This window comes from Falco cherrug, chromosome W, assembly GCF_023634085.1.
Source record: "Falco cherrug isolate bFalChe1 chromosome W, bFalChe1.pri, whole genome shotgun sequence".
Taxonomy (NCBI): domain Eukaryota; kingdom Metazoa; phylum Chordata; class Aves; order Falconiformes; family Falconidae; genus Falco; species Falco cherrug.
In genome coordinates, this window is record NC_073719.1 from 9,182,683 (window position 1) to 9,193,039 (window position 10,357).

General features: G+C 43.2%; 1 long non-coding RNA gene across 1 annotated transcript; it reads right to left on the reverse strand.

Moving 5' to 3' along the window:
- Positions 1 to 1,240: 1,240 nt before the first annotated feature.
- On the reverse strand, positions 1,241 to 8,250 carry LOC129734585 (uncharacterized). The gene is made up of 3 exons (XR_008730119.1): positions 8,046 to 8,250; positions 3,844 to 3,923; positions 1,241 to 1,811 (listed from the first exon to the last, which is right to left on the reverse strand). It is a non-coding gene; the product is annotated as an uncharacterized LOC129734585 (long non-coding RNA).
- Between the last annotated feature and the right edge of the window lie 2,107 nt (positions 8,251 to 10,357).

Sequence of the window (10,357 nt, forward strand, 5' to 3'; positions counted from 1 at the left end):
TATGGTGGAGTTCTGAGACATTGAAAGGATAAGGACAGAACTGGGCAAAAAAAAAAAAAAAAAAAGATGACAGCTTGTGGAAGAGTGCTGTGTTCCAGCAGAGACTCCTTGGCTGAAAAAATCATCTGGCCAACTGGACCAGGCAGACAACAGCTGTATGCTTAGAGACAGATGAGCAGCCAAGAAACTTTAAAAAGTGAGTTCAAGTATGTCTGCAGAAGCAAAAGTAAATTAAAAAGTTTCAGCATATTTTGCACAACAGAGAAATTTTATATGAAAAAAGTAATTTGAGACTGCTGCTAGCCTGGTTAAAGAGCCAAGGCACCCCAGCTACCTCTACAAAAATATTTGATGTTAAAATGTGGGAATCAGCAGGAGAGTAAATTTGGGAAAAGTAATCTCAAGGAGACTTGAATGCTACCCAAGTAACAACTACTTGGAAATTAATGTTGAGACATTAAAAGAGATGCATGCAGAAAAACAGCTTGCAGGTATCGCTAAGGAGGCCTGGTCAGAGACTGAGAAGGGGCAGGAAGCTAATGTAACAACAAAACAAGATGTTGCTCAGCAGACAGAGCAAAGTGAGAGCAAAGCTGAAACTGAGCATGTTTCTGATGAACTAGAAGGAGCAGTCAAGGACTCTGATTAGGACAGACAAGATTAAAATAAATTTAAGATCAGAGGGTTAGCAGTTAAAAAATGAACAATCAAAAGTAAGGAAAAAGCAAGTAGTGTAGCAGAGCAGTAATAAGGAACACAGTGATATCAGGAGATAGATTGAAGAGTGGAGGAGTGCACACATCTCCCATGCTATTACAAGATAGACACCCAGGTCAGTATCAGGCATTTCACTGGGAAATGATTAAGGAACTACAGAAAAATGTAGTGCAAAATGGACTATAGTCTCCTTTTACACAAACTTTATTAGAGAATGTGATGATGGGTCCACAGGTAGTGACTCTGTTAGAGTGGATTTGTGACAAAGTGCTGGACTTTCCACCTGATGGCACTTTGCAAATTCCTGCCTGCCAAGAGGTCAGCAGACTATTGTGTGACACTGCCGCACAGGGGGACTCCATGTCAGCAATGCATTTAGGACCTTGGTGAAGAGTAGCCAGAATTTGCCACCAAGTGTCAACTAATTCTACTAACAGTGCTAAACCAGGTGAAGCTGTAAACTCCAACAGCATGACTCTTCTCAACACACTGTCAATGATTGTGACTCCATCCACACCTCTGCCCCCAAAGCTCCTGTCACTGATTGCAGCAACCCTCACTACTGCAGCACAAACACTAGTAGGCTGCAACAAGGCTTTACCATCAGTCAGATTCTACTGTCTGTGCTCTATCTCCTTCCTCCAGAGGTCAAACCACACTGCTCCCTGTCATTCCAACCCCTTTCCCACAATCCTCAGGGCTATTTAACTACTTAGCAGGAATGAGCTACAGCTACACATCATCCATGTCAATCAACCCACTGCCTTCTAGGCAAGGCCACAGCTGCATATTATCAATGCTAATCAACCCACTGCCTTCATTCCTCTACAACTCCCCCTTTTTGTTTTTAACTAAAAAGGCTGTGTCTATCATCCATTGTAGGGCCCTTGGCAGGAGGTGTGGAAAGGCTGTTCAGATTGAGTTAAGAAGGCACAAAGCTACATCCGATTCAGGCTCTGCATCAGCATCACCCAGATGTTGTGACTCTCCTCTCAAGGGGTCTGCGGAACAGCTGGTATCCGATGTCCTCTTGTCAATTCTAGGATCCAAAACAGGCTTAACACACCTAGTGGGAAGCCACCATGGCCCTGCATCTGTGGAGACACAAGCATACCCACATCCCCAGGTAATTAAATCCCACAGGCCTGTCCACTTTCCCATTTGTAGGTTTAAGACCTTTGCTCAGATGGGAGGAGATCCTCCCTGCAAAGACAAGAAATGAGAGATAATCACAGGACACTTTCCCAGCCGGCACAGTCAAATAACTCAATGTATACACAGCTTTCCATAGACAAGCACAGAGTCTCAGAACACATTCCCCCTTTGTTTTTCAAGAAGTAGTTTTAATGTATGATGAACATGTTCCACAATGGCTTGGCCAGTCAGGGAATGTGGGATATGAGTAACATATTCCACCCCCCAAGAGGCAAGGAACTTGGCCATGCGTGCAGATGAATATGCTGGTCCATTGTCTGTCTCCAGACACTTTGGAACCCCCAGAGCAGCCCAAGCCTGTCAAAGATGTGAAAGGGCATCCAGAGCCTTCTCCCCAGTATGGGCCGATGCCCACATGACTTTTGAGAAGGTATCAATGGAGACATGAACATACTGTAAACAACTGAAAGAAGGCACATGCGTGACATCAGTTTGCCACAGATCCAAGGACTGATATCCATGTGGATTGACCCCTCATGGAAACATCTGTCCAGGACCCAATTGCTGACACTCTGGGCAAGGGGCAATGATGGATTTTGCATCCGCAAGAGATTCTAAATTGACAGACCAGTGCCCAAGCCCCCCCACTGAAAAAATTGAGACATGAAGGCCTGTCATATCAGATCTGGCACTGGAGGAGTCCAAGCGGGAGCTGCAAGAGCATCAGCACAGGCATTTCCTTCACCGACAAGTCCTGGCAATCTAGTGTGACTGCAGACATACAGGATGTAATATCTATGCTGGCTCACCATCACCCATAATGTTTTTAATAAGAAAAAAATTGTTCTGAATTTACCTCCTTAAGCAGCACATGGTCAATGTGTCACACTACATCTGCAACATAAGCAGAGTCTGTAACAATGTTTACAGCACATCAAGGAAACCTTTTGAAGGCAACAATGACAGCATGAAGTTCAAACAACTGAGGTGATCCCTGTGTCAAGTGTATCAATTCTTGCCATTGCTTCCCATCATACCAAGCGACCACTGCCTTCCCCCGTTTCCCAGAACCATCTGTAAAGACCATAGGGCCTTACACTGGGCTATCTGCTACCAGCAGCTTTTGAAGTATCTGTATGTCTAAGTTGGTAACAATTTATGACTGGGAAGATGATAGGATATTTGTCAGTTGGCTCTAGAAGGATTCAAGGGAAACTGTAAACCTGTTTGCCAAGCACCAGCTTACATAATCACATTCAATGTGAATTATCAAGCAATTGGGATCTTGGCCCATGAGCTGAATGCACCATGTACATCCCTTGGTGATGATTTTCACTACTAGTCCAATCTGAGTGCTCACTACCTTCCATGGTTGTACAGACAAAAATAACCATTCCAAGACATGTAACAGATCCTGTCAACACTCATTCCACTGGCCCAACAATCCCATGGGATGACAGTTAGCAATGACAACATATAAACATATTTGAGTTTCTAAGTCTACACGGTGTACCCTTTTTTTGTTGCAGACCATCGGCCACCCTCTCTAGGGCTAAGCTGGCTTCTTTAGTTAGTGATTGGGGAGACATCAAATTAGTGTCACCCTTCAACAGATCAAAGGGTTGTTTCAACTGGTCTGTTGTGAGGCCCAAGTATGGCCTTACCCAATTTATGGTCCCTAATAATTGCTGCAAATCATTTAGGGTTCTGACATTTACTCAGAGCTGGATAGACAAGTGCTTGAGCCACAGATCTAGCACCTTAACTCCCAAGTATTTCCATGGGGCTGCTTGTTGAATCTTTTCTGGTGCTATACATAGCCCAAAGGTGGCCAACGACTGCTGCAAAACTGAATACACTTGCTGAAGTTCAGCCTTATTTGCAGCTGATACAAGAATATCATCCATATAATGATAGCAATACACTTGCTGAAATTGTTCCCATACAGGTGACAATGCCTTTGCTACATACCATTGACATAGTAGGACTGGTTTTCATACCCTGCGGCAACACCATCCATCAGTATCGCTTACAAGGAGTCATTGTTCCTGCTAGGTATTGAAAAAAAAGCAAATTTACATTTATCAGCTTCATGTAAAGGAATAGCAAAAAAACCAATCTTTTAAATCATTTACCAAAATATCCCAGGTTCACAGGATCATCATCGGGGAAGGCATGCCCAATTGCAGGGCTCCCATTCCCTCCATTACACCATTTACCTTCCTTAAATCTTGTAACAGGCACCATTTGCCTGATTTCTTTTTTGTCAAACACAGGGGTATTCCAAGGACTATGGGAAGGTTCTAGGTGACCCTGCACTAGTTGTTCTTCGACTAATTGTTGGAGGGCTACACATTTTTCCTCAGGAAGGGGCCACTGTTCCACCCAAACAGGGGTATCTGTCTTCCAAGGCAAAGGCAGAGTAGGTCTCTGTATGCCCTCCATCACAGCAGCCCCTATTAAAAATCCTTCTGGGTACCGATAATAACTCCCCATTGTCCCAAAACATCCCATCCCCACAACTTCAGAGGGACATCAAGCACATAGGGATGGATTGTTGCTGTCTGGCCCTCAGGGTTTTGAACTTGCACCATATACTGACTCTGGACACTGTTTCACACCACCCACTCCCACCAATATGGAACCTGCCAAAAAGACAAACAAGGAGTGAGGCCAGATATGTGTAGATATTTAGTTACATCTTCTCCCATGTCAATCATTCCAGTCATCCATATTGTGGGAAGGGTCCCTTTGGCAAAGGCGATTTTACAGGTTAGAGTTGGTCGAGCATTTTGTACACTGAGTCCAGAAAAGTTGAGGTGTTCCTGTCAAACCAAACCCTTCTTTGCCCCAGACTTTGTCATGGGCATAATCATCTTGCACCCAGAAAGGAATTAATTGTGCAATCCAGCTACCTTCAGGAATTGACATGGGGGGTGGGGACTATACCATTGCTTGAATCTGACCCATATAATCAGCATCAATGACTCCTGGTAAGGCAAACAAACCTTGTAATATTACACTAGAATGTCCAAACAACAGCACACTCATTTTATTGCCAATGGGTCCCATGGCATTCAGTGGGACCTTATGTACTTTATCATCCTCTATTGTGATGGCAGCTTGTAAGAGTGTGTCTAAAGAGAACACTATTGTCTCAACATTGTCAACTGAGACCTGGAGATGGAATGTGGTCCTCATGGACACCAAGGCACAAAGACCCTGGAAAGAGAACTGCATGGTACGAGGAGTACTATGCCGCTCCCTGCCACCTGGGACTGAAAGGAATAACTACAATAAGGCCATCTAACAGCTGTCCAGAAGATTTGTTACAACCATGGTTGTAACAGCAAACCAGAAAAACTTCAGGTGAACTTTCTTCATTATAATACAAAAACACACCTCCTAGCCTGAAGCTACCTGCCTCTAAGTCAAACCACACCTCAGGCACTCTTCTTTGCACACGTGTGATAACCTTGCTCAAGAAGGCAGAGACTGGCAACAGTCCATGGAACAGAGGAGCAGCAAGGTGTGTTGCTTGGCATAAAAGATGGCTCCTTCACAACTGAACTTTGGAGATCTTCCCCACCAAGGATCATGACAAACGGAAGGACTGGCAGGACACTGCCTGGACCTGGGACTATAGGGACACCTTGGACCCGTGGTGGTAGCTATAATCCTCTTTTCTTTTTACTTTACCTTTTATTCACTTTCTGTCTTTCTACCTATCACAAGCCGCTTTGAGCAAAAAAATTGTGCTGTTTAATTGAAACATAACCCCTTGGCATGATCACCTTGATTTTTGTGCTTCAAGATCATAGTAAACAAGCCATCACATGTCCACCGAGCGGACTGTGACACTGCTGCTGTGGTAACATCCAATCCAGCACTCCCTGAAGTTCAGGCTGCGAGTTGGCTGCATAAGCCTGAAATTGTTGTGGAGGATTCATTTGTATCATCACACAGTTCCTCCCACCGTTTCCTTGCTTTCTGTTATCACCTGCAAGTAACCATCCTTGAGCGTTAAATTTAGATCTACAGTATTTTGCAAAACGCCCTGGTTTGTTACATCAACGGCATACCAAACCAGAGCCATCAGCCCTTCCTGGACTCAATCTCTTTGGACAGTCCTTCTTTAGGTGACCTTCTTGCCCACATGTGTAACAGCAATGGACAACCCTGACTGCATCAGCAAAGGTCTTTGCCAGACACTCAGTTTGGAAGGCAGCTGTTCCTACCTTCCCACATACATCCATTAATTCTATTAAAGTGGGATTACAATTCACCATGCCTGCAATCACTTTTCTACAATCCTCATTTGCATTGTCCTTAGCTAATTGAAGTAACAATGCTTCCTTAGCTGCCCCATTCTGTATTTGGCTTTCCAAGGCATCTCTCAACCTATCCAGGAATGGCACTTATCCCTCATTTGGGCCTTGCTTTATTGTGGTCTGTGACTGTTGTGGCACGCCATGATCCAGGACCTGCAATAAAGCTTGGAGAACTACCTTTTCCTTGCTGCAGAACTGAAGGATGTAGGTGAGCTTGTAACTGAGGAGAGTTAACCAGAGCCTCCCCCATCAATTGGGGAATCCCTGCCCCAAAACATGGGTCATCCTGGGGGTATTCTAAATTCATCAGTGATTGCTCATTTGCCAAGCACCTCCAATTTGACTCAAAAAGTCACATTTGCATAGGGGTCAATATAGTTTGCACAACTGAATGTCAATCATGAGCAGTAAGCTCTGCTGTGAAAAGATATGTAACAACGATTGAGCATAGACTGAGCCTATTCTGTACTGTAGACAGGTTGACCTTAACTCTTATCACTCCCCAGTTGATAGATTCCCACTCAGGGGGAGCCTTACCATCCTTTCAAAGCACTGGACAGGCTAACACCCTGCCCCCTGTGGCTCCTGCAGCATTGATATCCCCTTCCACTAGTGCTTGCTCCCACATCTTTTTTCCAGAATTTGACAGGATCTAATTCTAATGTTGTAATTTGGACTGGTTGTTGAACATGACCTAAGGTCTCCTCTGATAAGCCTATCACAGGTGGCTCAGGATCACAGACAGGCAACAGGACAATGACTGGATCTCCCTGTCACCCCAAAGGGAACCAACTCTGCCCACTTGACCCGGCGCCACTCTGCTCCTCCTGCCAGCCTTGACTGAATGGATCAGGTGATGGCAGAGAATCTGAGGGCACCAAAGGTACCTTATTGGGCATCATCTCTGCAACCGGGGATGTGGCTATTTCAACCGCAGCCTTTGTCTGCTTCTGCTTGTTCTGGTAAAATCAAAGACAACTCTCCATGCTGTCAATGAGGCTGTAGCAATTTTGTCCCCTCTCATGGCAACCCCCAAAAGTAACAATCCAGTACTTTGCCATACCTGAATGCTGGAGACTTTTTACTGTAACAGGCAAATTATTCCTTTTACACTATCCTAGCAGAGTTCTTATTGCCATCATACTTTATACCTTTATTTTCAAACACATTCATTTGCATTGTTAATATAAGGTTTATTTCTCTGTCTATAATTAGTTCTAGTGAATCTACGATCAATCTCCATGTTGTTAATGAAGCTGTGGCAATTTTGTCTCCCCTCAAGACAGCCTCAAAAAGTATCTTTCCAATACTTTGCCATGTCTGAATGCTGAGAACCTTTTTTACTGTAACTGACAAATCATACTTTTCATACCACACTAGCAGAACTCTTATTGATGTTTTATCATATTTTACACTTTTTTCAGATATATCCGTAAGCATTGCAAATGGAGTTTGTCTCCCTGTCCACATTTAATTGTTCTAGTAGATCTAAGACTAATCACCACATTGTTAGCAATAGCATATTAATTTTACCACCTCTTGAGGCAATCTCCAAAAGTATTTTTCTAGTGTTTTACCATGTCTGAATATCAGAGACATTTTTCAGCATAACTAGCACATTATTTACTTAACACCATCCCAGCAAAACTCTTATTACCTTCTTGTTATACTTCACACTTCTTTTTTGACATATATTTATAAACATTGTTAATGTAGAATTTTCTTCTTCTGTACCCATATCAATTAGTCCCCATCTATGTTAAGTACCAAAAATTGCAATTTGAGTTAAGATTATCAACAAATATTACAATACACCCAAATAGATTAGTTAAAACGGCTCACCTCTCATAGTGTCTGTTATAGGTCACAGGCTCTCCCACTTGCCTCAGCTATGGTGGACACCAGTTGTTGTTGTCAGAGTCCAACTTAATCAACCTCACACAGAACACAAACTATTGCAGCACAAAGAAACTAGCAGACTACAACAAGACTTCAGCATTAGCTAAAGTCTACTGTCTGTGTTATCTCTCCTTTCTCCACAGGACACTCCTTCTCTCTGTAATCCTCTCTCCTACAATCCTCAGGGCTATTTAACCACTTAGCAGGAACGAATTACAGCTGCATATCCTCCATGTCAATCAACCCACTGCCTCTGAGGCAAGACCACAGCTGCATACCATCAATGCCAATCAACTCACTGCCTTCATTCCTCTACACCTCACAACACAGGACCAAGTGCAGGAACAGGACAACTCGGACAATGATTCCACTGACACTGATAAACCTTTTGATCCAGGTCCTATAGATCTGGAAAAGGAGCTAGACCTTTTTCCTCTCCCTCCCCAATGCATTGACTATTTTTGGGGAGGGTGAAAGGGGGTCTGAGGGATCGGTGGCAGGAATGCAAGTGGGAAGTGCTTAAGCCAGGGGATTTGGGAGTCGCTATGGCATGTTCAGTATTTTGTCAGACAAATCAACTTTGAAAGTGGCAGCCTGTGCAATATGAGGCTGTTAAAGAGTAAAGCAAAGCAGTGCAGGAAGGGAGGATTCATAGTACATTTGCTACACCCCTTCTTGAAGTGATGGTAGAGCCTTATACACTCACACTGCATGATTGGAAGTCATTACTTTGTATGGCACTGTAAAAGATTAAAGTTGAGTTAATTAGCATTGATAGCAGACAGCTGTGGGTTAGCTTCAGGGGTGGTGGGTTGGCCAATGTAGACAAGGTGCAGCTGTGGCTGATTCTGTTAAGTGGTTGGGCAGGCAATGAAGAGAGAGCAGCCGAGGAAGAAGCAGAGAAGAGTGGACACATGCTTTTGATGAGAAGAGGGTGGTAGAGGGACTGACATGAAGAGTATGCTGGTATGAGATGGTAAAAGACTTTGTTGTAGCTAGCTAGCTAGTTTGTTTGTGCTGTGATATGGTATTAACTCCAACACAGTATGTGATGTGGTTATCTGATTTTTGTGAGCTATGTGTAGGGGCCTCGATTGGAAACCTTAATTGGGGAGTTGCTGTTAACTATAAGCAGTTGGCTGGAGAAAATAATTGTGCTGATGCTGTGACTCAGGCAAGGTGTCCCAGGGACAATTATTTGCAAATGAAAGAGATGGCTCTTAAGGTAGTCAGGATGTGGGAGTCTTGCCACAGTCTTGCGGGGTCCTAAAGAGTCATATACTAATTTTATTGATCAGCTTCAGAATATTTTGCAACAAGTCAAGTATGAGGAAGCTCAGGGGTTGCTTTTAAAACAACTAGCTATGATAATGCCAATGAAAATTGTAAACGGGCAACTTTCACAATCACAACCTCAACATATGTCAAGTGATTATAGCGCAGAACTCACAGCAGACTGTAACTCTCAGGCTGAGTTCTGGAATGCAGCATAACACATTTTTTTTGCTTCTCTAATCTTTTCTGTAAGAATAGTACACGCTCTTAACTTACTTAGTAAATTAGGCTGCTAGCTTGTTAAAGGAAATAATACTACAAATACTTTTTTTTTTTTGTGGCTTATTAACAGATGTTGATTGTGTCCGTCATATCTTGCTACAGATCCGAGTTGCTATTGATTTTTATTATTAGCACAGGGACATGCGTGTGAACACATCCTATCAAAGTCTTACGTGAATCTGAGTGACCACTGTGAATTAATTTACAAAAGCATACAAAACTTAAAAGCCTTAAAAAAAAATCTGCAGCAGAGCCAGGGGTGGGATGCCCTTGGTCTCTTCTCACGGCTGGGAAACTTTTGGCCATGACTCAAAAGTATTATAGGGTTTATTATAATTATCTTTAACCACCTTATTAATGTTTGCCATATCTCCCATGCCTTTTATCCTGTATTCAGCGTTTAGCTGATTGTAACATAAATCAGGTCATGGTCACCCAGCTACACACCACCTTTGCCTCATCGCAATTAACAAGCAAAAAAGAGGGAGATAGAGAATGTCTGAAGAGAGATATAGGAGAGGAAGATAGAGAATATTTGACCTAACAAGAGATGAGAGAACAGCTGGGTATTGTGAAGGAGACTAGGAAAGATGAACATGGTTATCTAGTGTTTAATAGGTGTCTGTGTGCTTGTAGTGATATGTAGCTATGTAACTGCATGAATGATTTCTGCCCTGAGCCTGGTGGCGCATGCAGCT